The sequence below is a fragment of the Podarcis filfolensis genome (genome assembly GCF_964270895.1).
Source record: "Podarcis filfolensis genome assembly, chromosome: 12".
Classification (NCBI taxonomy): domain Eukaryota; kingdom Metazoa; phylum Chordata; class Lepidosauria; order Squamata; family Lacertidae; genus Podarcis; species Podarcis filfolensis.
The window spans coordinates 40,529,862-40,556,037 of record NC_139614.1 but is presented as its reverse complement, the minus strand read 5'-3'; the positions used below and the strand labels follow the sequence as shown (position 1 = coordinate 40,556,037).

Below are 26,176 nucleotides of genomic sequence, written 5' to 3'. Positions count from 1 at the left end.
TTCCTGCAAATGATGAGCAAACAATCCAAGGCCTTGGAAGAAAGAAGCATGAAGAGTATCACTCTAGCTGTCCCTGCCAGTTCCTAGCTCTCAATCAGAATGTGTCCTTGTGTTATAGAAAGAACTGATACCAAGATGGGCTTGTTGGAGACAGAGCAGATCTTGTTAACATAATAGGGCATGTAGTATGTTTGCTATGCCTCTCACCCCTGTTCATCTAACCGGGAGGCACAGAAAACTGCCAAGTCCCATCCACTCTACTATGAAGTGTTGCTGCTAAGCATGTTCGGGAAAGTCCAGGTCAGTTAAGGAGACACCTACAAGGTTTCATTGTCTCCCTACGCTTGTCTCCCTATACCTTCACAAGAAATTTTTTCTTCAATTCTGAGTCGGGAGGAAATGAAAGGGAGGGCTGGGTGGTGGGGCAGTAAACCTCATGATGAGGCAGACCTCATCATTATGTGTCAGTTTTCACAACTGGAGGGGTTCATATTCTGAACCCAAACTCCTGCCACCCATTCTGAAATTCATATCATTTTTTTTTTAGATGTTGTGTTTGTGAAGATACGATGGAACTGATTGTATGAACAGACTCTTAGAGGTGTTTGCATGTGAATATTATTCTCTTCTGAAGTTCAGAGAAGAAAATGGGAGATATTTTAATCCTTTAGTGCATGCGAAACGCTTGTTCAGAGATAACTTACACACTAATATAGTATGATAATAATAAATGCAGTGGGAGTGGTGTATTATATTGCAACCATTAGGTCAGTCTGTGTAGAGCTGATATACCTAAAACCTCTATAACTTGTCATAGGTGAATTATGCCTCTGGGCAAAGTATGTTTCTTCCTCTCAGCAGAGTATTTGTGCCTTTCAATCCAAGTCTCTGAAACCCGTCTAATTAATGTATCTTTCCCTCTCTAATTGGGCAGTTTCGTTGTCAGGCAAGGATGGGGGTAATTTTATGGGCAGAGTTTAGCTAGACAGAACAGTTTAAATTGACCTTTTGTTGAATGACTTAAATGCTTCCTGTGTTATTTGTGCTCTCTTTTAAATTCAGATCTTTGACTTCCACACTATGACCATTAACTCTGAGTGAGGAGATTTGTGTCAAACCCTTTAGGACCATATTTTCAGGAAAAGTTATTTCTTCATAGGAAACTTTTGAAACTGTATTAGGTCTCAGAGTCCCTTACTCTCTTGAGAAATTCATATTCCTTTCACCAAATCTTGGGTAAGGCAATAGATTAATGTACCAATCAGTCTGTCATGGGATTTTTAGTGTTAAGCAAACTTTTATTTCCTAACTCTAGATTTTCAGTTTATTGTCACAGCTGCAAGTGTGTAATAGTTCAGTCCATTCAATCACTGTTTTAGTTTTTTTAAAGTGCAGTGCTGTAAATGAATATTTATCTGCAGGGAGAAAGAGGTAACAAGTTAATACTTCTGAGAGAGGAAATCTGACAGAAATACAAATGTATTGGAGGAAATTAATGTTGTATTGCTGGGATTCAATTGCCTCTGCCATTCATGTTTTACCTCTACTGAAGAGTTACAAGGACACTGTATGAAAGCCCTTAGTGGTGGCAGTTGATATGGATACACACTGCTTCTGATGAGATTGCAAGAGTAGATCTACAGATTACCTTTGCAAAAAAATACAAAAATATGGGGGAGCATCACTGTTCCTACAATTGCAGTGCCGCCTCCAGGAAGGCACTACTACATCTCTCACACATGGCTACTGGCAAAATGTATAAAAATTCACAGGAAAAACCTCTGGTTTGGAGGCCTCATTAGGTCTACCAGGTCTCCCCAGTTGGGTTGTGAGGCCATTTTGGGCAAACTATGACCCCTGCCCTGCACCTGATGTTATATGTTGGGCAAGCAAACAATTGGTTCAGCTAAAAGCAGGGGTTTGATCCAGCTTGCAGAGGCATGAGGCATTGATGACAATCTGTTAATAAATAAATAAGCATAATTAAGGGCTTTCTCCCTTATGGATGTCTTTCTGTGCTCCTGCATTAACGTTTTGAGGCAAACATTGGTCTGAGGTTCATCTCACAGCATTGAGTTCCATGTAAAGATCTATGGAGGAAAGTATTACAAGTTTTGAATGCAGTTTTTTTGCTAGGAAAAGAGGCTTTAGTTTCTCCTTACTTAAGACAAAGGTCTTAAGTCCTACTAGGTTACACATCAATTCTTACTTACCTGGGAATGAGTTCCATTCAACTCCACAACACTTATTTCTGAATAGGCATGTACGGGAATGAACCATTAGACCACCAGAACTATTCCAACCTAAAAACAAATGTCATGAGGTGAAGGTAGTGAATAAAAATTGCCCCAATATTTTATAATTACTATGTCACATATGATCACGAGCACCTTGTTTACTGTTTTAGATGTAGTTACATTTCAGGATTAATAAATGTTACTATGAGAAATCCATTTCTTTCCTTAACTATTGAATATATTCCACAGGGAGGATGAGTTCAATGACCTCATGATATTATGCATCATATAATTCTCATGCTGAAAGTTTCTTTGAGCAAGGGGGTCATCTTTCGTCATTTGTAGGAACAAAGCTATAATCGTAATTAATTAAGCATACTATTAAAAACGAGGACAGAATAACCCAAGAAATACTCTGTAATCAATAGAGTGTGTGGAACAACATACTCAAAGCCTAAAAATCCTAAGTGTAACATATTATAATCAAGATTTTTTTTAAAAAAATGATAATGTAATTCTGTACCGCTTTGAACAATAGCTGGAATTACATGTCTGCTTTTAAGTGGAACGAGTCCAAAATTTGGGATCTTTTTGCAGCAGATGAATGTGATATGCCTAGTGATTACTGTATGTAATTGCAAACATATTTATTATTAATAGTCTATGTTGGTGAACAGAATATAGTTAAAAATGAATGGAGGAAAAGATAAAACATGAGCTTATTACCTCCCTTCCCTCCCACATTTGTTGACAGTTTAAAATGCTTTCAGGGTGAAACTCTACATACTCTGCCATTTGTTTGTGCTAATGTCCTACTGCGTACATGTAGTTATCCTGAATCTTGTAAAACTTTATATCTGGATAATAAACAAGAATGCCACTGATTCACAGTGCTTTGAATTTATGGAACTTTTCCGGTTTCCCAGCAATGCAAACTATCAGCATGATAATTTATAATGGTTTGTGACAAATGCCGCTGAGCAAAGAGGTGTGTGGTTACATTCAGATCAGATGTCATCAGCTAGGGAGCAATAAAAATTTCACAGACACTAGGTTAAAAACATTAAGAAAATGAATGTGAAGTTTCAGAAGACAACGTTTTGGAAAGGTGGACGGGGTGAATGGAGAAAGCCAAATAGCGGTTTCCTTCCTAACAAATTATTGACTCTTATTTCCAGAGTTAACAGCATTTTTTTTTTTACAGGAGTTGCAAAGGCATAATGTCACCGAAGTTTTCATTACTCTAGTTTCAGTGGCCATAATTTAGATATGCAGAGAGCAATATCATCCTTGTTTGACAATTACTGAGTGTGCATGTTCTGTTGTCAGATCATTTCAAACAGAAAATTCACTTGGATTTGGAAACATTGAAAGTGTAGAAAGAAGGGCTTGATAGTTAATTGTTCTTTAAATTGGTTTTAACAGGGATTAGTTACATGGCTGAGATCAGAGCTGTACAAGGATTGTTATCAATTACAGTTCTTTAGTAGGGGAGAAAGCTATTACAAAATATGTTTGTTTACATAGAAGTAGATGGATTAAAAATCAAAAACAGATGCTACAGTTCTAACTATTAACAGGAAATCCACTCAGTGTATTTACCATCCTGCAGAAATATGGATAACATAATTCTGTTGTAAACCAGTATCCATAAAAGTCTGAATCCCATCAAGTAAGGAATTGGCTCTGGTCCTGGTATAGGTTTTTGAAAGCAGAAACTTGTGTTGTACATTAGTAATTTCACTATCTTGTTAAACCCTCCAACATGCTTCAGATGAAGATAGGGACATTTCGCATCCCCCCCTCCACCAACTGAACCTCCTCACCCCCCCCCATTTTTTGCCCCCCACCCCCGAGCATTTCTACCACCACTACATCAGTAGCACACAAGCTCTACACCAGGCATAGGCAAACTCCGGTCATCCACATGTTTGGGACTACAATTCCCATCATCCCTAGCTAACAGGACCAGTGGTCAGGGATGATGGGAATTGTAGTCCCAAACATCTGGAGGGCCAGAGTTTGCCTATGCCTGCAGTCTACGCCAGCTAAGAAAAACCCTTAATCCCAGTTTTAGTTTATACTTTTGTAGATTTACAAAAAGAAAAACACACACCAATAAGAAAATTTTAGAAAGTTGCAAGATTTAAAAATAAATTAAAAGAAAGAAAGAAAGAAAGAAAGAAAGAAAGAAAGAAAGAAAGAAAGAAAGAAAGACTTCTTGCACTCATCTCTGCTCCCCCTTTCTTCCTACCCAGGGCAGCCCTGCCCTCTGCCTGCACCTCAGAGCCAGTGTGTGACGCAAGGTTGGGCCTTGGTGGCTGCAGGAACCTCTCCTCCTTCTCACCTGCTCTCTGAGCTTCCAAAGGGAGGAGGCCGGCAGCAGTGGCCCTGGAGAGGCAATAGGTTGTCCCCTCACAGCCGCCGCTTCAGCCACTGCCATCGCTCAGGACAAGTGCTGACTCATCCTCCTGCCAAGCTCAGTGGCAGCGGTGCTGTTGCGGAAATGCAGACATTCCTGGATCAAATCAGAAGCCAGGATGGCTTTCATAATTCCAGGAAAATAGGAACACTTGGAGGGTACGGCGTATGCGCCAATTAAAGGCCAGATCCCTTGCCAAACTGCTATTGAAGAATATGGGTTAAGAGGATCCATGTAGAGTTCGGCATATGGTGACAGGTATAGGTGAGCCAGGACACTCTTAGTAGTTTTGTTCCCAAAGTTCCCCATATGTTCACCAAGACCTTTAGTGTGGCATCACTTTCCTTTTGGAATGTTATTCCAATATTGACATTTAGGCACCTACTTTATGCTGGCTTACCCTGAGAGGTGATCCAGCGATGTAGATATATTAATCTGATCTGTGATGTATTTTGTACTTATTTTATGTATGCAGTTTCTTTATTGCTTTTTATGCTGTTCACTGCCATGATATATATTATTTCTTAATGTTGGGTTTATAGAAACTTTTGCAAATAGGAATTGTGAATTCTTCCCTGGCTCATTTTAAAAAAACCACAACCTGAGACAGAGAATAATTTCTCTGTCTTGCCCTCTTTATCAGTGATCTGTTTAGTTCCCTGAAGCTTGTATCCAAGCCAGAGTTTGGAGAATTTTATTGGAACCTCTTCTTGCAGCAGACAGCTGCCCCATTCACAACAGCAGACTTGAGCCTTCTAAGACCCTCTAAGGAATAACCCTGTTAGAACCTTGTTCCCCGTGGGCCTGACAAGACCGCTAGGGCAGAGAGCATAAATATCAGATATGCTTGAGTTCCACCACCTCTCATTTTACAAATTAAATCCGGGCTGTACGTTTAACTATATACAGCACATTGCTGGAATGTGCCCAACTCATCAGGCAATCTGCTTTGTGCAGCCTAGCTGCCCTGTCCTTACCATTTACTTACCACTACTCTAATTTATAAGTCATACACAAAATGTAATTAATGCCAGTCAACCTTACTTTTTAAAAATTAAAAAACGGGTCCTGTCAAACAAACCCGATTTCATGATTTGATGAGATTAAAGTTGGGCTGTTGATAGTAACAGAGTTCGTGTAACATCTTTTTTACTTGTCCACAATAATATATATGGTATGTTGCTATTGTTTAGTACTTTAAAGTTTTTTGTTTTTTAAGAGTCCCACCATCTGCTGTTGAAGGCAATTTCAAAGCTGCTATGCTTTGATGCTGTTGTGGAATGGAATACAACTCCATAAAGTCGTATTTCGTGTGAATCTCATTCTAAATAGGATTATCGTAATAGAATTGTAGATGGCCATCTGGTCTAACCCCCTGCAATGCAGGAATCTCAGCTAAAACATTATTATCATGACTATATGAATATGCTTGGATTTATTTTGTTTTGCTGCTGTTATGATTGTCTTTCAAAAATTCATGGTCCCCGACAAATATTATTCCCTTTTGAAAGTGCAGAGCCTGCTGTCCCATTCGGTGACTGAAAGCAGATTACATGTTCTATGTTCTGGAAGTACAAAGTTCCAGAGGATTTAGCCTCAAGTATCCTCCATCTGTATAGACCTGCCCAAATGTTAAGCTGGAGAGATCCTGCTCTTGGTGCTGCCAAGGGTTAATGGCACATGCAAAAGCCTTCTCTGCAATGGCCCATTGGTTATGGAACTTCCTCCCCGTGGAGCGGCATCTGTCATTAAACTCTTTTCATCGGTTAGTCAAGACACACCTTTTTTGCCCAGGCTTTCGGGAGCAGGGGCATTATTTACATCAGGTTGTTTCCCCTCCATGCATGTCCAAAGTCTGTTTCGGGGGGGCCAATTCGGCCCGCCAGTCGGTTTAATCTGGCCCCTGTGGCAGTTTATTTCCTGGGGTAAAATCCTAAGAAACCCTCAACAACTTCAACCCTAAAACTTTGGTTGGCCCTTTGGTCCGCCCTCACGGCCCTTCACTTCATGAGATCTGGCCCTCTTTGAAAAAAGTTTGGACACTACTTCTTCATTGTTGCAATATTTGTGTTTTAATTATGGTTTTAAATGATGCTTTCATGTTGTTTAATATGTTTTATTGAATGTATGCATCCCACCCTGGTACCTTTCAGTGAAGAGCAAGTAACAAATTCAGATAAATAAGCAGAAAAAATACCACCTTAGTAAGACCTTCAACCTAGACCCTACTTTATGTCCTCAGTGATCCTTGAAATACATCCGGTTGGAACCAGGGTCTTTTCAGCAACTTTGCAATAGTTAGAACTATTTTGGGTTACAAGGAAGAGCTTCCAGGCTTAAAAGTATGGTTTTTAAGGCAAATGGACACCTCTCATTTGAGAGATAAAGTACAGGTACTGCCTAGAACTTTGGTAATTTAAGACTTAGACCTATTGTACCTGGTGCCCTTTAGAAGTTTTGGACAACAACTACCATCGAACTCAGTCAACATGGCCTGTGGTCAGGGAGGATAGGAGTTGCAGTTCAGCAACATCTGAAGGACCACAGGCTTTCTATGCCTGGTCTCATACTTTAGCAAGTGTACACACTGAGTTGTCTTGTACAATAATAGCTCATGAAACCTTCAAATGAATAAGGGATGGGGAGCAGGGCTTGCTGCCACGATCTTGCTTCTCTGCACATGAACATCTTCACTTACCCAACATCTAACGTCTATTTAAGGGCTTATTTCTCCCGCTTACCCTGAAATATTACGGTGAAAGATTAATAGCCCATAAGGTATTCAGATAACAGGAGACTCTAGTGGATCATTAAAAAGACTATAGAAGTATTTGCCCTTGTTTTATAGGGCAAATACTTGTCTGCTTGCCTTCTAAAGACAAGAGGTTCTAAAGATAGTTCAGGGTAATTTTCATATGGCTCTGAGTGTAAAAGAGAGTTGAAAGATGTTGGGAATTATATTGTGCTCCTGATTACTGCCTTTAATAAGCACTCTTTTGTTGCTCATCCAAGCTTTTAGCCGCTGTGAAAAGCCTCCATTGTCAAACTATTTAAGTGGCTTTTTGCTGAGTAGCCTTGTCTACACTGAACTTCTGCAAGGAAAAAAGTGTTGAGCAAATTACAGCCAGCTACTGTCCCTGAATGCCTCCTACTCGAGCAGGTATTTTCTTTCGTTTGTTTTAGATGAATGAGCCAAGGAACATTTTAATATGGCGGTAGTAGTGCATTTAATAACTCCCCGACCACTTAAACTGGCATACTCACATCATCTGATTGATTTCAGCAGAGCCTAAACACAACTGTGCTGGCTGTAAGAGGGATCTGCACTTGTTTGTAACTGTTGCTTCTTTTTCACAAGTATGTTGCTTATATCAGTGCATTTGCTTATAATCAATGGAGCTGAAGGAAAGGTTGGTGTTAAATTGGTATAAGAAGAATATTTTCAATCAAGACTAAGTTGATGTTTATAATATAGACCACACAAGGCCTGGTGTGAACAAGGATGTCAAGAACACTTTTTAAAAGGCAGAACAAAAGGTCAGGGTCTCTTTCCAAACTGAAATATATAGTAATTGGAATCCTTCCTTTCATATGATTGTGCTTCTTAGTGTTGATTTAATTTAAACAGCCTTTTCCTCCACATGTTAAAAAAAAGAGGTTTGTTTGCTTAAAATGTTAACTTGTTGCAGTCTATTCCTGCTGATGATTACAAAGAATCAGTCTGCATAGTACTGGTTGATAAACAGAATTAATCTGTTATTTGATGTTGTTAATAGTCTTTAATACCATATGCTTTGCAATATTCTCTATTTTTATGTCTCTGTGTGTAAGTATTATATAATAATATGCACAAAGACTTACAAACAGGAGTGTATTTTGTACACACACACACATATATATCAGTTTCTTCAGGAGTTCCAGAAGTAAATCTAGCAATTAAGCTATAATAGCCATCTTAAGGCTGATAATTAGGTATAAGAAAGAACATGAGAGAGGATTAGTGTTCAGATCATGTTCCAAATGCTTCTTAATTGGCTGTTTGTAATCAATCCTGATTGCAGGAGACTGTGATTTGGCAGACAAAAAGAATTTTAAAAGTTTTTAATACTATTTTCCCCTTTAGTTGACTTGGATGTAGTATTTAGGTCAGGATCCAGGGGGTATGATATCAAACCAAATGTATTTGCCAGCTATGGGAATGGTTCAAAAGAACATGAAAAGTTCCTCTAAAGCTATTTATTTGAGATTTAAATATCATATTCCTCAGAGCTTACTCAAACGAGTGAGCTGAACTCAGGCAAAGTCTTACAAAATGTTTTGAAATTCAAAGTCTCAAGGTGATTTTTGTCTGCCGTTGGCTTATGGTTTCATTAAAGTCTCATTGGTAGCTCTTGGTTATATTCACAGTAATGGTGAGTTCTTAACATTAAATAAGAAAACAATTATTCAAACAGAAATGCCAAATGCCTTCCTGCTACCATTAGGAAAAAGAAATATCTGGTCACAGGGTTAACAAGATCTATGGACCGATCCTGTAAATGGATTTTCCATCTCTGTGGCAAATTGCCCAACCTCCTTGGTATATTTTCTATTAGAACCTACAATCTAAGTTGGATGCCACGATCATCATGCAGTGAAAACATGGATTTGTCCCTGTAGCACACAGTTCAATTTAGGGAAGCTTGCACACTCTGCAACCAGAACTCTCCTATATATTCCCTAAAAAAGATCACTCAGGATATCTTATCCTTAACAGATTCCTTCAAGTGATGTTCGGTATCATCTAGAAAGCTTGTTCCATTGCTGGAACAAGTTGTGAAGATTTTCCTAATTTATGCATTGCACCCCTGCCTATTACTCACATTGTTTTGCCACTTATTTGCACACATTTGAGCAGCTGTATCCACCTACAACACTAAACACCACCTTCCATGACACTGAAATAGCGAAGAAGTTGTTACTTCTAAGCTCAGGTATGAGTTGTGAATTATGTACTGTATTGGAAAAGCTATACAAAGGCAATTCTTTAGCTAAAAGCTCTCTTTCCCGATTCAAATCCATCTCCATTAAAAAATAATAATTAAGGGAGAAACGTAAGATGGCTTTTCTCAACAGGTACATCTTCCAGTTGCTGAGTGTTTTTTGACATTCCCACAAAACCCTTGGGAGTTTTGTGTCACAATCCTACAAACTTTTATCAATGTGTATATTCATATCTGGGCTCAAATCCAGAATGTCTGTACATAGATTTATAATAGACAATGCGAGCTATTCTATTACAAAACAGGCTGCCAAATACTATAAGTCAAAGCACTTTTCTAACTTCTCTTAAATATTTCCTAGAGACAAAGTGCAAAAGTGAAAGTCTTAACACTGCATTGTGGTTGGAGATGAGCAGCAGCCACACACACACACACACACACAGAGAGAGAGAGAGAGAGAGAGAGAGAGAGAGAGAGAGAGAGATTCCAGTGCATTTGCTGATGAAGCCAAATGGTAGTTTAGAGGCTTGTTACATCAGCAAATAAGCAGCGACCACCACAAGGGCATAAACACTCATCTAAACGTCACCACAGAATCAAGACAGGGAATAATCTATCATCCCTTCCACCTCTGGCAATTGCTCTTTCCCTTTATTTTCCCGATCTTAAGTTCAGTTCCCCCCATATCTGCACAAGGTTCCAGACTCTTTTACGTATTTTATTTTAAGAAACTCTCCCATCAAAATACATATGCCTATTTGTGTGCATTTATCCTATTATATAGGGACGCGGGTGGCACTGTGGGTTAAACCACAGAGCCTAGGACTTGCCGATCAGAAGGTTGGCGGTTCGAATCCCCACGACGGGGTGAGCTCCCATTGCTCGGTCCCAGCTCCTGCCAACCTAGCAGTTCGAAAGCACGTCAAAGTGCAAGTAGATAAATAGGTACCGCTCCTGTGGGAAGGTAAACGGCATTTCCGTGTGCTGCTCTGGTTCACCAGAAGAGGCTTAGTCATGCTGGCCACATGACCCGGAAGCTGTATGCCGGCTCCCTCAGCCAATAAAGCAAGATGAGTGCCGCAACCCCAGAGTCGGTCACAACTAGACCTAATGGTCAGCGGTCCCTTTACCTTTACCTATCCTAATATATGCATTTTTGCAAGAAGTTCTCCATAATGCAAACCATATTTGCGCATATCCATCCCTTTTTGTGCACACTTTACCCCAGTACGTATATGTTTTTTGGCTGAAAAACTAGAAAATTGAGAGAAGCATGAATTTTGAAGGACAGCTGCCTTTTTATTCATCTATTGATTGGGTTCTCTATCCCTAGTCTAGAGCAGGGTAGGTAAGGTCAGATGGCTGTTTCTCTTCAGGGTGGGTGCATAAGTAATGCAAGCTGGGTTGCAAGCTGATGAATATCCCTGGGTGGGTATTCATCAGCCACTCCTTCTGGTTCTCAAAAGGTTGCTTCCTTGCTTGTGCAGAGGGAAAACTTGCCCACCAGTCATTCTCTCTGCAGACCCCACAATGGGGCATGTCTCTTGTTGCCCCCTTCTGCCAACGTAGGGCATTTTTAAAGGGCTGCAGCTCCAGCTGTTCTCCACCTTCTGGACGACAACAACAACAACAACAAAAACCCCTTTTATCTTTGTTAACGCATAGGGAACCAATCATTTGGAATGTGTAGTGATTTAAAAAAGATGAGGGGGGAAAGTTATCTAAGCTAACAAAGCAAAACAAAAGAAATGAAGTGGTAATTCTATCCATAGGAGACATGTTACTGCTTAAGAGAAGAGCATATAAAAGGCTCGGTTCTAACTGAAAACGGAGCGGCAAATGCCATCCATTTGCAAGTAATTTCAAGTACAGTGCTTATTGTCTTTATGGAACTAGTCCGTTCTGCATTAGCAGTGTGTCCCCCAGAGAGCTGTGAACCTAACAGCAATGACACAGTAATGGTTGTGTTCTCATGTGAGGAGGGGACTGGGATCACTTTAAAGGCATCTTGGGCAGTTTGAACTTGTAGACCCATTACTTTTTCCCCCTCCAAAGGCTGCTCCTGGTTGGAAGTATCTGGCACATAGCTTCTTTTCCACTGTGCGGTTTCTTTTTTTTTTAATGACATGTCTGGTTTTGCTTTGGTGTGGATTTGCTTGTGTGTGTTAAGAGTTTTATTTATTTATTTTGCTAAGCGATCAACTTTGGCGCACCCTCTAGTATCGTTTTTTTTCCTTTTTGCAGGGAGGAGGGGTGCTTCTCAGAGCAGTTGTAAAAGGTGTCATATGTAGGTTTCGCCTTGCCTGTGTAAATGTTTTGTTTGTTTTAAAAAAAACACCCTTCTTTCCCCTGCATTTTAACGCCTCTTTAAACTGACCCGAAGGATTCTATTCAAAGTAAATGCCAAGTGAAGAAAATGAGAAAACAAGATAAGTAGGAGCAGCTATCTGAAAGCAGTTCTGCTGTTGTGTTTGAGGCTGATGAGGGCTAGGGGATAAATATGTTGGATGAAATTCAGAGTATATGGCTAGTGATCATTATGTAAAGATAATTGTGGAATGTGTTGTATAGGTTTACCTGAGGTGGGGCAGCTGATGGGTAGAATGACCCAACTTAAATGAGAAAAGGAGTTTAATAAGATTCTGGACAGAGTTGTGATATTATATCCCATAGTCAGTGCCTAAACATGAGATGTGGCAAAGAGACATTTTACCTGGGCCTCTGAAGATCAAGGGACACCTGGCCTGGGCTGCAAGCCAGTGACCAGGAAGACACATTGTAGACTAGATCGTATGTCATGCTTGAGGGTATTTATGCAAATTTACTTCCCTGTATCTTTATGGCTATCTTATAAGATCTTGTGAGATTTGTGGGAACAAATTAAATGTGAAAAGTTTGCACATTGAGACAAAAAGTCCTAACCACATACACTTCATATGCACTGATTGTATTAATGAATTGGGTGTTAGCCACACCACCCCTAATTTGAAATGGGGAGGTGAGTAAGAGGGAAGAAATAATAAAGATATTTAAAATTTATCCATAGCGTGAAGGAAAAAATACCAGGCGCTAGGGTAACACCTGAATGTTAGGAGAAGGCAGGTAAGGGGAAGTGCTCCTTAACTGTGGAATGAATTACTGCAATATGTGATCATAGCCACCAATTTAACTTTAAAAATGAGATTAGATTAAGAAATCTGTCAATGGCAACTAGTCATGGTGGCTGTGTAGTACTTTCAGGATCAGAAATGACATCCCTCTTTGATGCTGGTTGCCAGGAAGCAGTGGTGGGAGGGAGCTGTTGTGCTTATGCCGTGCTTGGTTGAATTTCCCATGGGCATCTATTTGCCCATTGTGGGGAAAAGGATGCTGTGCTAGATAAGCCTTTGGTCTCATGCAACAGGGCTGCTACTGTGGCTTCATGTAGCTTTGGAAAGGTAATAGACCAATCCAAGGTTGGAAAATAAATGTACTCTTCTAAAAAAATAATCGGTAGGAGAGCTGTCTGGAGCAAGATAGACACCTGTTGAAAACCAAGATATAAGTGTGCACTGGAATGTTTAAATCCCATTTACAGTGGTACCTTGGGTTAAGAATGTAATTCATTCTGGAGGTCTGTTCTTAACCTGAAACTGTTCTTAACCTGAAGAACAGTGGGGCCTCCCACTGCCGCTACACAATTTCTGTTCTCATCCTGAAGCAAAGTTCTTAATCCGAGGTACTATTTCTGGGTTAGCGGAGTCTGTGACCTGAAGCATCTGTAACCTGAAGCATCTGTAACCCAAGGTACCACTGTATTTGACAGGTTGAGCGTCTCTCGTGGTGTGAGTGCAGAAAAACTCCCTTCTATGTCACTATTAAAGGCACTAGAGTCAGTCCCTGTGTGATGAGTAGCTGCCTGATTGTACCTTTAAATGTTCAGATACATGTAACAAAATTGTTATAACAGTTGTACCTTGGTTCGCGAATGCCTCGCGACTCAAACGTTTTGGCTCCCAAATGCCGCAAACTCTGAAGTTAGTGTTCCGGTTTGCGAACGTTATTTGGAACCCGAACGTCTGACGTGGCTATGGATTGAGTGCAGAAAGCTCCTGCAACCAATTGGAAGCCGCACCTTGGTTTTTGAACGTTTTCGGAAGTCGAATGGACTTCTTGAACAGATTCTATTCGACAACCAAGGTATGACTGTATTTCTATTCTTCTTTAAATAAGGCATGCTATGTAGTTATGATGCTCTCCTCATAGTAGCGTTAAACTTGCATGGGGATACTGGTTCAATGCTCAAGGAAAAAGGTCTCTGCTCAGTCTCTTCCTAAGAGATCGCAGTTTATTCCCTGTTCCCCGATGTGGCCATAAATGCGAGCATTGTCAACCTAATCCTGAACACAATACATGAAATGCTTTGCATGTGTGAGTTGTCTGTATTAGTGCCTGGGTGGGCTACTATAGGGGGGAGATTATGGAATGTTCCTCCTGCAGAGCTCTGAGGATGTGGGATCTCAGATTCTTCTTATGGTTTAGCTGGAAGAAGAGAGACAACCTCCCCCCCCCCTTTCTATTGCAAATAATTGGGAAGCTATGAATCAGCCTGTTGTTTTTACTTAAGTAGGGTACAGGAAAGAACTTTATAAAATTAGGGTTCTGTCTTTCTGTCAGGCAGCTGTAATTTTTTACCATATGGCATCTCATGATCTGAATTCTTTTTAAATGTCAGAGAAAATTACTCTTCTTTGTAAAGGATCTATAAAGGATTTTTTTGGGTTTGTACTACATTAATTTTTGTCAGTGACTTCTGTGTTGCACTGAAAGGGACTCTGAAAGAAGGAGAAATTGTGATGATGACGCAGCTATCTTCTACATCTTTCATTCTCCAGTTTGCTGCTTGCTAGCAGGAGTATAGGCAGCTCACTTACAATGAGCCAGGTCACTGGTCAGTCTAGCTCAGTACTGCCTAAACTCAGTAGCAGCAGCTCTCCAGGATTTTAGGCAGGGGCCTTTCCCAGCCCTATCTGGAGATGCCAGGGGTTGGGTATGGGACCTCCTGCATGCAAAACAGATGCTCTACCACTAATCTACTGTTCTTCCTTTTTTCTATAAAAAGAATGTTTGGGTTTAGTCTTCTAGTACATTCATCTTGATGAAGGAATACTTTCTCACCCATTAGGAGACATACATTGCCACTATATGTTCTGAGTGATGTGGATAGCACTGTGCTCTAAACCACTGAGCCTCTTGGGCTTGCCAATCAGAAGGTTGGCGGTTCGAATATCCGCAATGGGGTAAACTGATGTTGCTCTGTCCCAGCTTCTGCCAACCTAGCAGTTCGAAAGCACACCAGTGCAAGTAGATAAATAGGTACAGCTGCAGTGGAAAGGTAAACGGTGTTTCCGTGCACTCTGGTTTCTGTCACGGTGTTCCGTTGCACCAGAAGCGGTTTAGTCATGCTGGCCACATGACCCAGAAAGCTGTCTGTGGACAAATGCCAGCTCCCTTGGCCTAAAAGCGAGATGAGTGCCACACCCCATAGTCGCCTTTGACTGGACTTAACTGTCCAGGGGTCTTTTACCTTTACCTTTTTACCTGCTGAGTTGAAGTAGCAGCCTATAAGATTGGACACACAACATCCCTGTTCAGGAGATCATATCTTGGCTTAATATGCAGAAGACTGCATGATCGCCATCATTTCCTTCCTTCCTTCTCAGCATTCTGTGATATGCTGCTAAATCTTTAATTAACCACAGTTTAACTTCCTCTTTCATCCCAACTGGGAAACTATGGTTTCCAGAGTTAATGTTGGTTTAAGATCCTTGCTTTTTCTGAACCTGGTGACATTAGTTTCCTTGTTTGCACGAAGCAAGAAATTATGGTTAATTGAAGATGTCTGGGTTTATCACAGAATAATGAGAAGGAAGAAAGAAATGGCCTGTGTACACAGGCACAAAGCTTGTTGCTAGCTCAGTTTATTAAGCTAGAAAAGGATCATCTTATGAGGTCAGTGGCTCCAGCACTAGTGCAAAGGGATGTTTCTCTTTCCTCTGGCATGGGACCCAAATCTTCTCCCCCCCCCCCTTGCATTCCAACATCTGAAGCAGCAGGAGAAAAAGACAGTTTTGGCAGTTTTATATATAAGTATATGTTTATATGGGTGTCTGTTCACTGATGAGCCACAGCTATCTCCTAAGAAAGCTTCTGGGCTCACTAGCGTAAGAAAGGGAAAGACATTTAATCTTTCGCTGTCTGGAGCTGTTTTCTTGCTTCCCACTCTCATCTCTTTGTATTTTCTGAAAAGGCCTTGTTATAGCAACCCTTGAGTACAAGTCAAACTCTGATGAAAGCAACTTTCAGTGGCTGTAACAGCATCCTCCTTCTCCGCCTCCCCCAACCGCCTCTTGATTGCTGTAGACATCTGCCTTTGTAAACACCGTGTCAGAGTCCAGCAGAGATGTTTTATACTCATTGTTCCTCCAAAATAAATAAAAGAGGCACAGACGATATGAACTGGATGAAGACATCCCATTGCTAATAACTGAGCCATGTTTGTAATTGCTAATAACTAAGCTATGTAGCAGTCTGGGAACACTGCGAAAATGTCGATCTGGGCTGAGTAAAATGACACAGATGGCAACCTTATTGCATATTTCTCTGAAGCCGAAGCTGAAATTTCACTTGGGAGGTGGGGGGAAAGAACACCATGATTTACAGACACATTCATATTGGTTTCCAGACTTCAGTGAGGCAACACAATTATTTTTAAACCTTACGTGATATTCATGCTACCCAAAGAATGAAGTGCACTTGGTAGATGTTACTTTTCACTTAATAAAATCAATAATTTGTTGTTGTTGTTGTTTTGCTGCCATAGCAAGGGCAGTTGTCTGATATTGTGATCAAAGGCAGGAAAGAAACACTTGATGAGCAAATCATACTATGGTGCTGTCATTTTCGGAGCGCCTAACTGCAAGTGCTGAAACTCCTGTTTCTGCATGCTAAGAATTACTGCTCAGCAAGGAGCATGGAATGTGTCCCAAATGAATGGCATCTGTCTTTGGTGTGAGCGTGGGCAGTTCTTAGATGGTTTGGAAATGGTTTTAAATTGTTTTTTAAAAGAATTTTTTAGATGTTTTAAATATGTTTTTAGTTAATTTTGAATTGTACTGTTTTAACATCTTGCTTTTTATCATTCTGGGCTCCTTTGCATGGAAGAGCAGAACACAGATTCATAAATAAAACAAAGTCATGTAGATTGCACACCTCTGTTTGCAATTATTATGCTTCCAAGACTGTTATTTGTATCCTGATGCTGACACTGCCTTTTGTTAGGCTTGGAAAAAAATCAACGGCACCCTCTATTACTCAAGCTGCAGCTTGAAGTTGCCTTTAAAAAACTGAAATAGTGTTTTATTTTAAAAATAGCGGATGTCAGAGCTTCCTTCGCTGTGTCTTAAGAAGACCTTTCCTGTTTATCAGATATAAAGTTGCCTTGAAAATGTCTAGTCTGCTGTAGACTTGGCCTTTCGAAAGTAAAATGATAAAGGGTAACTTGTATTGGTGTTAACTTGAAGTTACATGTCAGGGATGAGGTCTGAGGACTTACAGATGTTGCTGAACCCATCAGCCCCATCCAGTTCGGCCAGTGATCAGGGATGATAAGAGTCCAGAAACATCTGTAAGACCACAGGTTCCCCATCCCAGCTATATAACATGAGAACATAGTGGGTAGGGAAATCCAGAAAATAATAGTGTCGTGCCCCCTTCAAAACTCACTTTTTTATCAGGTTTATGGGGGGAAGATCATTAATTTAAAGCTTCTGTTTTCCTGCCTCTATACAACAATAGCACTATTAAACCCCACATGTGCTGCACTAAATTCTGTTTCTTATGCCAAGTTATTGATAACTCATGTCAATTCTAAGACACTAAAACCTAAAGGATTTCATTTTCTGCAGTTTTAGGTTATGAATACAAAGAGTGCTAGATAAGCCAGCGCCCGCTTGTTCTAATGCTCCGCTGCTGTTTTACACATTAGACATTTTAAGCTGTTAATTTTCAGGATTTTATTTTTTTAATCAGCCATAAATAATAAATAAATCACGTTTTGGATGCAATCTATTCTAGGAGCAAATTGCTTAAGACACTTTGCTTAAGAAATTAGAAAAACAGCATCGCCTTTCGAAAGATGTGGGAGTAAAATGGTTTCTTAAGTGCCTTCTTACACTATTTATAAAAGCAAGATCAACCATGGATCTAAAAGTAAATCTAACCCATGTGTTGCAATCTGAAAATGAATAAAAATATATTTAACTGTTGCCAAGGCTATGCCAATTGCAATGAAAATAATGGAAGCATAGACTATGTTCTCAATAGCACACTCCACTGGCTCACTTAAGTTGCACCAGCTGAAAATTTGAACCACACTTGAATACAGCATTTGCAGTGACTAATGTCCTGGCCTTGACTTCTTCATGTGTGGCAATTTGTATTTAACATGATTTCTACTGAACCCAGACTAGTAGGTTAATTGTGATCATGTTTCCTAACTGAAGGTAGCAACATGCTTTACAATTATAAGCACTTGCTAAATAGAAAACGGAGAGATTAAATGGCCTTTCCCAGATGGTTCAATGTTAAAGAAAGAAAAAAATCACCAGCCAATTCTGAGAGGTATTGTTGCATCAATTACGTTTTTATGATGCTAGCTTAAATGCCACAATATAAGCACTGAAGAAATACCTTGTTGGATCAGACCATAGGCCACTTCTGTTTCTAACGGCAGTCAGGCAGATGCCTCTGAAAAGTTTAAAGAGATATGGGGATGGTCCTCCTGTTGTTTGACCCAGGCATTTAGTACACAGAGGTACATTGTCTCTGAACATGGAAGTTTCCATTTAGCTGTCATAGTGAATAGCTGCTGATAGACACATTCTCCACGAGTTTGTCTAGTGTCATGTTGTCATTTACTATCCAGGATAATCAACTGTGGACACCATCAAAGCCACCATTGTGAGATATAGCATATGGCAACCAGAGTCTGGCAGGTAAGGCGTGTCCATTCCCATCGGCTACAATTCCATTTTAAGAATGGCTGCAAAACATAAGTTGCTTACAGATATCTTTTGTTGGTGGTTTTGCAAGGGTTAAAATGTAGAGCTCATCCAAGTTAGAACCACCAGGAGTAGTATGAGGAATCGTTAAAAGACCTGGGTATTAAAGAGAGACATGGTAGCTTTCTTCAACGATCTTAAAGTTCTGTCGCACAGAAAATAGAGCAGATGTATTCTTTGTTCTCCAGAGTGCAGGATTAGAACCACCAATGTATGAAAACTGCAGGGGAGCAGATTTTGACTAAACACCAGGAGAAACTTCCTGATGGTAAGAGCTGTTTGCTGGTAGAACATCCTGTCTTGGGACATGATAGGCTCTCCTTTGCTGAAGTTACCGTATTTTTCGCACCATAGGACGCACTTTTTCCCTCCTAAAAAGCAAGGGAAAATGTGTGTGCGTCCTATGGAGCGAATGCAGGCTTTCGCTGAAGCCTGGAAAGTGAGAGGGGTGGGTGCGCACCGACCCCTCTCGCTCTCCAGGCTTCAGGAAGCTATCCGCTAGCCGTGGGAGACCCAGCTCTCCCACGGCTAGCGGAGCGCTGCATTAATCCCGAAGCTTGCGGCGTGCGGAGCTCAGCGCGCCCCAAGCTTCTGGGTGCCGGCAAGGTCTCCGCTAGCCGTCTAGACCTTGCCGGCACCCAGAAGCTTGGGGCGCGCTGAGCTCCGCAGCCCCAAGCTTCGGGATTAGCGCTCCGCTAGCTGTGTCTAGGCTGCGGATAGCAGCCTGCCTCCCGGAGCGTCGGGCGCCCTGAAAGCAGAGCGCCCGGCGCTTCGGGAACTCATCCGCAGCCTAGGCAACCCTGCGGGAGATCCCGCAGGGATGTCTAGGCTGCGGATAGCAGCCTGCTTCCCGGAGCGTCGGGCGCCCTGAAAGCAGAGCGCCCAGCGCTTCGGGAACTCATCCGCAGCCTAGGCAACCCTGCGGGAGATACCGCAGGGATGTCTAGGCTGCGGATAGCAGCCTGCTTCCCGGAGCGTCGGGCGCCCTGAAAGCAGAGCGCCCGGCGCTTCGGGAACACATCCGCAGGGTGGGGAGCCCTGCAGGAGTTCCCTGCAAGGCTCCCCAAGCTGCGGATAGCAGCCTGCCGCCCGGCGGGTGGGGCGCCCTGAATCAGAGCGCCCCTCGCGCCGGGCAGACATCCGCAGGGTGGGGAGCCCTGCAGGAGTTCCCTGCAAGGCTCCCCAAGCTGCGGATAGCAGCCTGCCGCCCGGCGGGCGAGGCGCCCTGAATCAGAGCGCCCCTCGCGCCGGGCAGACATCCGCAGGGTGGGGAGCCCTGCAGGAGTTCCCTGCAAGGCTCCCCAAGCTGCGGATAGCAGCCTGCCGCCCGGCGGGCGGGGCGCCCTGAATCAGAGCGCCCCTCGCGCCGGGCAGACATCCGCAGGGTGGGGAGCCCTGCAGGAGTTCCCTGCAAGGCTCCCCAAGCTGCGGATAGCAGCCTGCCGCCCGGCGGGCGGGGCGCCCTGAATCAGAGCGCCCCTCGCGCCGGGCAGACATCCGCAGGGTGGGGAGCCCTGCAGGAGTTCCCCGCAAGGCTCTCCAAGCTGCGGATAGCAGCCTGCCGCCCGGCGGGCGGAGCGCCCTGAATCAGAGCGCCCCTCGCGCCGGGCAGACATCCGCAGGGTGGGGAGCCCTGCAGGAGTTCCCTGCAAGGCTCCCCAAGCTGCGGATAGCAGCCTGCCGCCCGGCGGGTGGGGCGCCCTGAATCAGAGCGCCCCTCGCGCCGGGCAGACATCCGCAGGGTGGGGAGCCCTGCAGGAGTTCCCTGCAAGGCTCTCCAAGCTGCGGATAGCAGCCTGCCGCCCGGCGGGTGGGGCGCCCTGAAGCAGAGCGCCCCTCGCGCCAGGCAGACATCAGCCAGCCCCACAAGCTCGGGGGACAGCAGGGAGGCGCAGCGCCACTATCCCGCTGTTCCTCGACCTGGTTCGGTTTCCCTGACCTGCTTTTTGGGGGGGGGGAAATAAAGGGAATTTTTTCCCCCTTTATTTCCCCCCAAAAAAACTAGGTGCGCCCTATGGTCCGGTGCGTCCAATCGTGCGAAAAATACGGTATTTAAGCAAAGGCCAAATGGCCATCTGTCAAGGATGTGGTAGTTGTGTTCTGCAATTGAGCAGGATATTGGACCAGATGATCCTCAATGTCTCTTCAGCTCTGAAACACTATTTTTCCTTTTGAGCTTCAAACAGAACCTAGGGAACATTCTCCTTGGTTATATATATATATATATATATGTTGTGCCATGATATATACCGTATTTTTCGTCCTATAGGGCACACCGGCCCATAGGATGCACCTCGTTTTTTGGGGGGGGGAATGAATTTTAAAAATTAATTTTCCCCCCCAGCCGCGGGGCTGGGGCGGGGCGGGGGAAGCCCGAGCTTCCCCCGACCCCAGCTCCCAGAACAGGCTGCCACCCGCAAGCCTTGCGAGCCCGGCAGCAACTCCCGCCGGGCGCGCAAGGCTTGCGGATAGCTTCCTGAAACCTGGAGAGAGAGAGAGGTCGGTGCGCACCGACGCCTCTCGCTCTCCAGGCTTCAGCGAAAGCCTGCATTCGCCCCATAGGATGCACACACATTTCCCCTTCATTTTTGGAGGGGGAAAAGTGTGTCCTATAGGGCAAAAAATACGGCATATCTCACTATTATTCATGGCAGAACTAGCCATTACTAGAAGAGTACAGAAAGCTTCCGTGCCCCAAAAGAGTTTATTCCAAATAGCCCACTTTTGATATGTTTTACGTTAATGCAGAGTTTGAGAAAATGCACTGTGTCAGTGTGTCTCTGTGTATTTCCTAAGGATCTTTCTCATAGATTTTAAATAGTGTATACAGAAATAATTTTTGCCCCCTTCTCAAATAGCATAAGCAAACAACAACAACAAAAACCCTCCACTTAATCTGCAGATCACTTAACACATCCTGGCTCTCATTTCATTCGTCCTTCTGTCCACAAAAGTCTGGGAACTGATTCACAATGCGTATGTGAAAAATGATAGTTTCCCATGACTATGTTAGGTTCACATCCTTATTATGTGAATGGACTGCTTTAGCTGGGTTTTCTTTTTCTTCTGTGGTTTGTTCTGTGCTTTAGCAGATGGCAAACACTTAACACAATGGGCCAGATTAACTCCCTAGTGGAAGTCAGAATAAAATTGCACTCGTGATGGAATTGGCACAGTTTTCTGTTGTTGCTTACAACCATGCAGCCACAAGGGCAATGAGGTTGTACAAATGTAAAAGGAGATGGAGTGGAATGAAAGTGCTTATGTGAACATACTTCTGTTTCCTCTGTAAATTGCTAAAGTATGGCTACCTAGCGTATAAAAACAGTAATGTTTGTTTGTTTGTTTGTTTCCATAACTGTGATCACTGTGTCATACGTGTGACACAGAACTGGAACCTCATTAATTAGTTTGGGCAAGCTGTGAAAAATAAAAATAAAATCCAGCCCAATGAAGCTAGGACAGGATATTATTGTTTATTAATTAAATTTCTATACTGAGAGGTATGTTCAAAGTGAGAGAGCCAAAGGTCACCATAGTGCCAAATATTAAAAAGGAAAACTATAACTTATATCTCTATTTACAGATATAAAAAATGGTAAAGGACCCCTGACAGTTAAGTCCAGTTGCGAATGGCTCTGGGGTTGCAGCGCTCATCTCGCTTTACTGGCCGAGGGAACCGACGTTTGTCCGCAGACAGTTTTTCTGGGTCATGTGGCCAGCATGACTAAGCTGCTTCTGGTGAAACCAGAGCAGCGCATGGAAACGCCGTTTACCTTCCCGCCAGAGCAGTATCTATTTATCTACTTGCACTTTGACATGCTTTCGAATATATATATGTGTGTGTATTTGGATGCAAGTGTAGCTGTTTTATTTGTTGGGTGAGATGAAATCAGAACAGGATAATACAAGTAGAAACTACAGAGCAGGACGAGGGGAAAGGATCATGTCCGCATAAGATCATTTAAGCCAAGCTGGAAACAATCATAGAAATATTGAAGGGTAGGTGAACATGTGAGATGCAACAGAAGGCCTTAAGAGACCAAGCTTCAAAAAGTCATACAGCAGTTGAAGCAGCTATCAGATGTTGGATCTTAGCAGAAGGCACAGGGCCAAATTAGATGTGACATGGGAGATCCATCCCAATCTTTTGAGAAGCCAGGTGTTGCAGTAGCTAGGAATATTTTCCTCTCAGCTTTTCTTGTCTTGCACGCTCTGCGTCTTCTTGGATAGAGATCTTCAAGTGCTGAAGTGTACTACCATCACCTCCAGTCTTGTCTGTTCCAACACATTCAATGTGGGGTAGTCCTTGAAGACAAGCTGGAAGCTTCAGGTTGTACTTGTCTCCTAATGGTTGTCTCCTAATGGTTGTCGGAAAACATGGTCACTGTTCCAACACACAGGCTGCCAGTATGCCTCTAGCTGAATTCAACATGCTGGTGCTTACCTTTAAAGCCCTTAAATATATATCAGACACTACCTCGCCTTCTCCTGCCCACCCATACTAGCTCTGATCACACCCTGCTTCATTTGCTAATCCCTGAGGGAGTGAAAACTGCCAAAGCCAGAAGCAGCTCCTTTACATTTTGGCTACAGGGCTGTGGAACTATTTTCTCCTTAGAGGTTTGAAGTTCTGCTTCCTTGTTGTCCTTTCGGAAGAGATGTAATGTTCATATCTTCTGCTGGGATTTTTGACCGGGCAGGTTATTCTGCCTGATTTGTTGTTGTTGTTGTTGTTGTTGTTTGTATGTTTGCTTTGCTTTGCGTTATGCAGCTTTTTTATGTGTTTTTGTATCGTTTGGGGTTTAATGGGGAAATATTTGACTCGGACTGTGCACTGTAATATCACTGAATAGCCTTGGACTGTGTGTTTTGCAAGCTTGTGAGAGTGATTACATGAATTTAAAACTTGTGCCACAGGCAGATATGTCCATATATTTGATGCATCTACCATCCTTACAATATGATTTTCATAGTCCCCCTCTCCCAAACATGTTGTCTTTCTATTATGAAGGAGTTTTAGAATCAAACATTTCCTCCTCAAACTGGGGGTTGGTAGAAGGTGATTTATTTTCTTTAAGTGCCACCATGTAGCTAGAAGTGAACCAGTTGCAAGGCAAACACACACAATGAATTGTTTGGTTTTTCATGGCCAGTGTTTGTTAAATACATTTTCATCCACCCTGCATTATTTAAGTCTCAGGTCCTTGTGAACGTGGACTGAATTGACAAGAATGTTGAAAAGTTAATGTCTCGATAATAGTGGGAAATTTGAAGTTGGCTGCTTTATGGATCGGTTTGTGCTTGGAAAGCTTTTAGAAGTTGTAGATAAAGGTTGCTTGCTTTAGACACCCAGGGAGTACGCTCTTTGTGAAGGCACACATCATTTCCCTCCCACTAAAAGTGCTACTGGCAGAATAAGTGTGGTATTTAATCTATAACCTTCTGTGTATTGACCCCCCATAGTGTCGCACAACACAGGGAACCAGAAGAGAAAAGCGATCAAAAAAAGACAGTTAAATGTCAAGCAATGGGGCTCTGTTTTAAACTATTTAGCTGAGATGCTCTCTTGTTTTTAACAATAGCATGGCATGCCACAGAAGCAGCCTCCCTCTCTGCTCCTTTTCTTGTTCTTCTTATTGGGCCGTGACAATTTATTCCAAAAGTGGATTTCTGCTTTGCTACATTGGCACTTCACAGTTCATGTGAGCAACTATTGAAACTGTGGGCATACATTTGTAAATATTAATGAAATATTCAAGGATATTTGAAGCTTGCACAAGCTGCAGGATTTGTGATAGGCTCTTTAGCACTGACAGAAATATGAGTAATTTGACAAGAACTGGAAATGTGCCTTAGGTGATGCTGATAAGAGCCGATGAAAAATAACGAGGCTTATCTGTAATTCTTTTAAGCAATTCAACTTTAAAAAACCCATTTTTATAAAATTCACATACATATGCTAAAGCACTAAATGGATATGCAACAACAGATGTGCTATAGCTTCCTTGTAGTTATACATTTGTTAGCAATGTAATCCTAATTGCATTCCTAAAAACATTTTGCTAGTAATTATCCTTGTGTTTGTCGGTGATAGAGATCAGTAGGATACGCTCCACAGAACTCTTTTGTTGGAGATTAGTACAGCTGATCCTTGTGGTGCATGGGTGCTGTTTCGTCATCTCGTTCTGCTTCTCCACATGTCTGATGGGGGGCAACTGCAAGATTGTCAGGGCTGGTGATCTGAAGCAGAAACAGGCAAAGAAGTATGGAGAGCCTGAATGCAACCAGCGTTCACTCAAACAATACAGTGCTCACACTGAGGAGCCAGGCCAGAGTCTGGGACTTTATAGGATCTAGTGGAATCCTATTAGCCTCGTGACACTGCTGAACTAGAAGTTACAGGATGGTCCTCTGACCACTGCATTAGCGGCACCTAAGCACCCAGAAGTTCTTTGTGACATAGTGTCAGGAGCCAGAATCAGGAGTGGCTGAGGAATAAAAAAGAGGAGTGTCCATGAAGTTAACTTTTTGTTCAAAGAAACCAAAACAGCACAGGCCTAGTGATCACAGCAACTCTTCCTAGTAGGTCTTGCCCCAATGAGGCTGTTGCAAGGACTGAAGGCCCCCGCCTTCCCACCTCTCTCTAAGACTCCTCCAATGGTTCCTTCCCCAGCAGCCTAAGGCTCCAGCACCTTGTATTTCATTGTGCTGCCCTCTTCATTTTTCTAAGTGTCTAGGAGACCAGTGGGGAGGAGAGCTGGTCACAACAGGAAGAGGAGGCTCCCTGGATTCTTCAACGGCCTGCCTCATCGCTGCCTCTTGGACCCCTCCTCTTCTGCCTCTGATTCTGGATTGCCCTCTGCCCCAGCTTCTTCTTGCTCACTAAACCCTGTTGCCTCTTCAACTTCTGACACCTTGTCCTCCCAGCTGCTCCATCTTCTGCCTCTGACCATGCATCATTGTCCCACCACCAGTCCCACCACCAGTGGGGAAGAAGGCTCTGAGCCTTCTTCCCCAGGGGTTCCCCAGCTAGTGCCTCCCACCACTCCTCTGCAGCCAGTCCATGACACATAGGCTGCACCAATGGCAGAAAGAGGGAGCAAGCGCCCCCCCAATGGATTTACTCCCACATTTGCTCCCCATTGCTGGGCTCTGTCATTAACATACTGTTATTTTTCTTTTGGAGTTGTGAACTTAACTTGCCCACCTAGTAGTATACTTTGCTCCTTCTGTACTCAACCAGAATTTTTTTTTTCTGGACCCTCCACAGCTTGATAAGCTGCTGTGATGGCACATTGAATAAGATGCCTAAGTCTGGCTACCTGGGACCCCTAGTGCTTTAGAAGGCTATCTGCAGACTATGTAATCTGTATGGCTGGATCCCTGTTTTATCCACAGGGATGTTCAAAGGAAGTAGATGGTGGGTGGCTG

At 42.7% G+C, this 26,176-nt stretch overlaps 1 protein-coding gene across 11 annotated transcripts in view; it reads left to right on the top strand.

Annotated features, from left to right (window-relative positions):
• NRP1 (neuropilin 1) overlaps positions 1 to 26,176 on the top strand; it is a 139,763-nt gene that overhangs the window by 14,114 nt on the left and 99,473 nt on the right. The window lies entirely within an intron of this gene.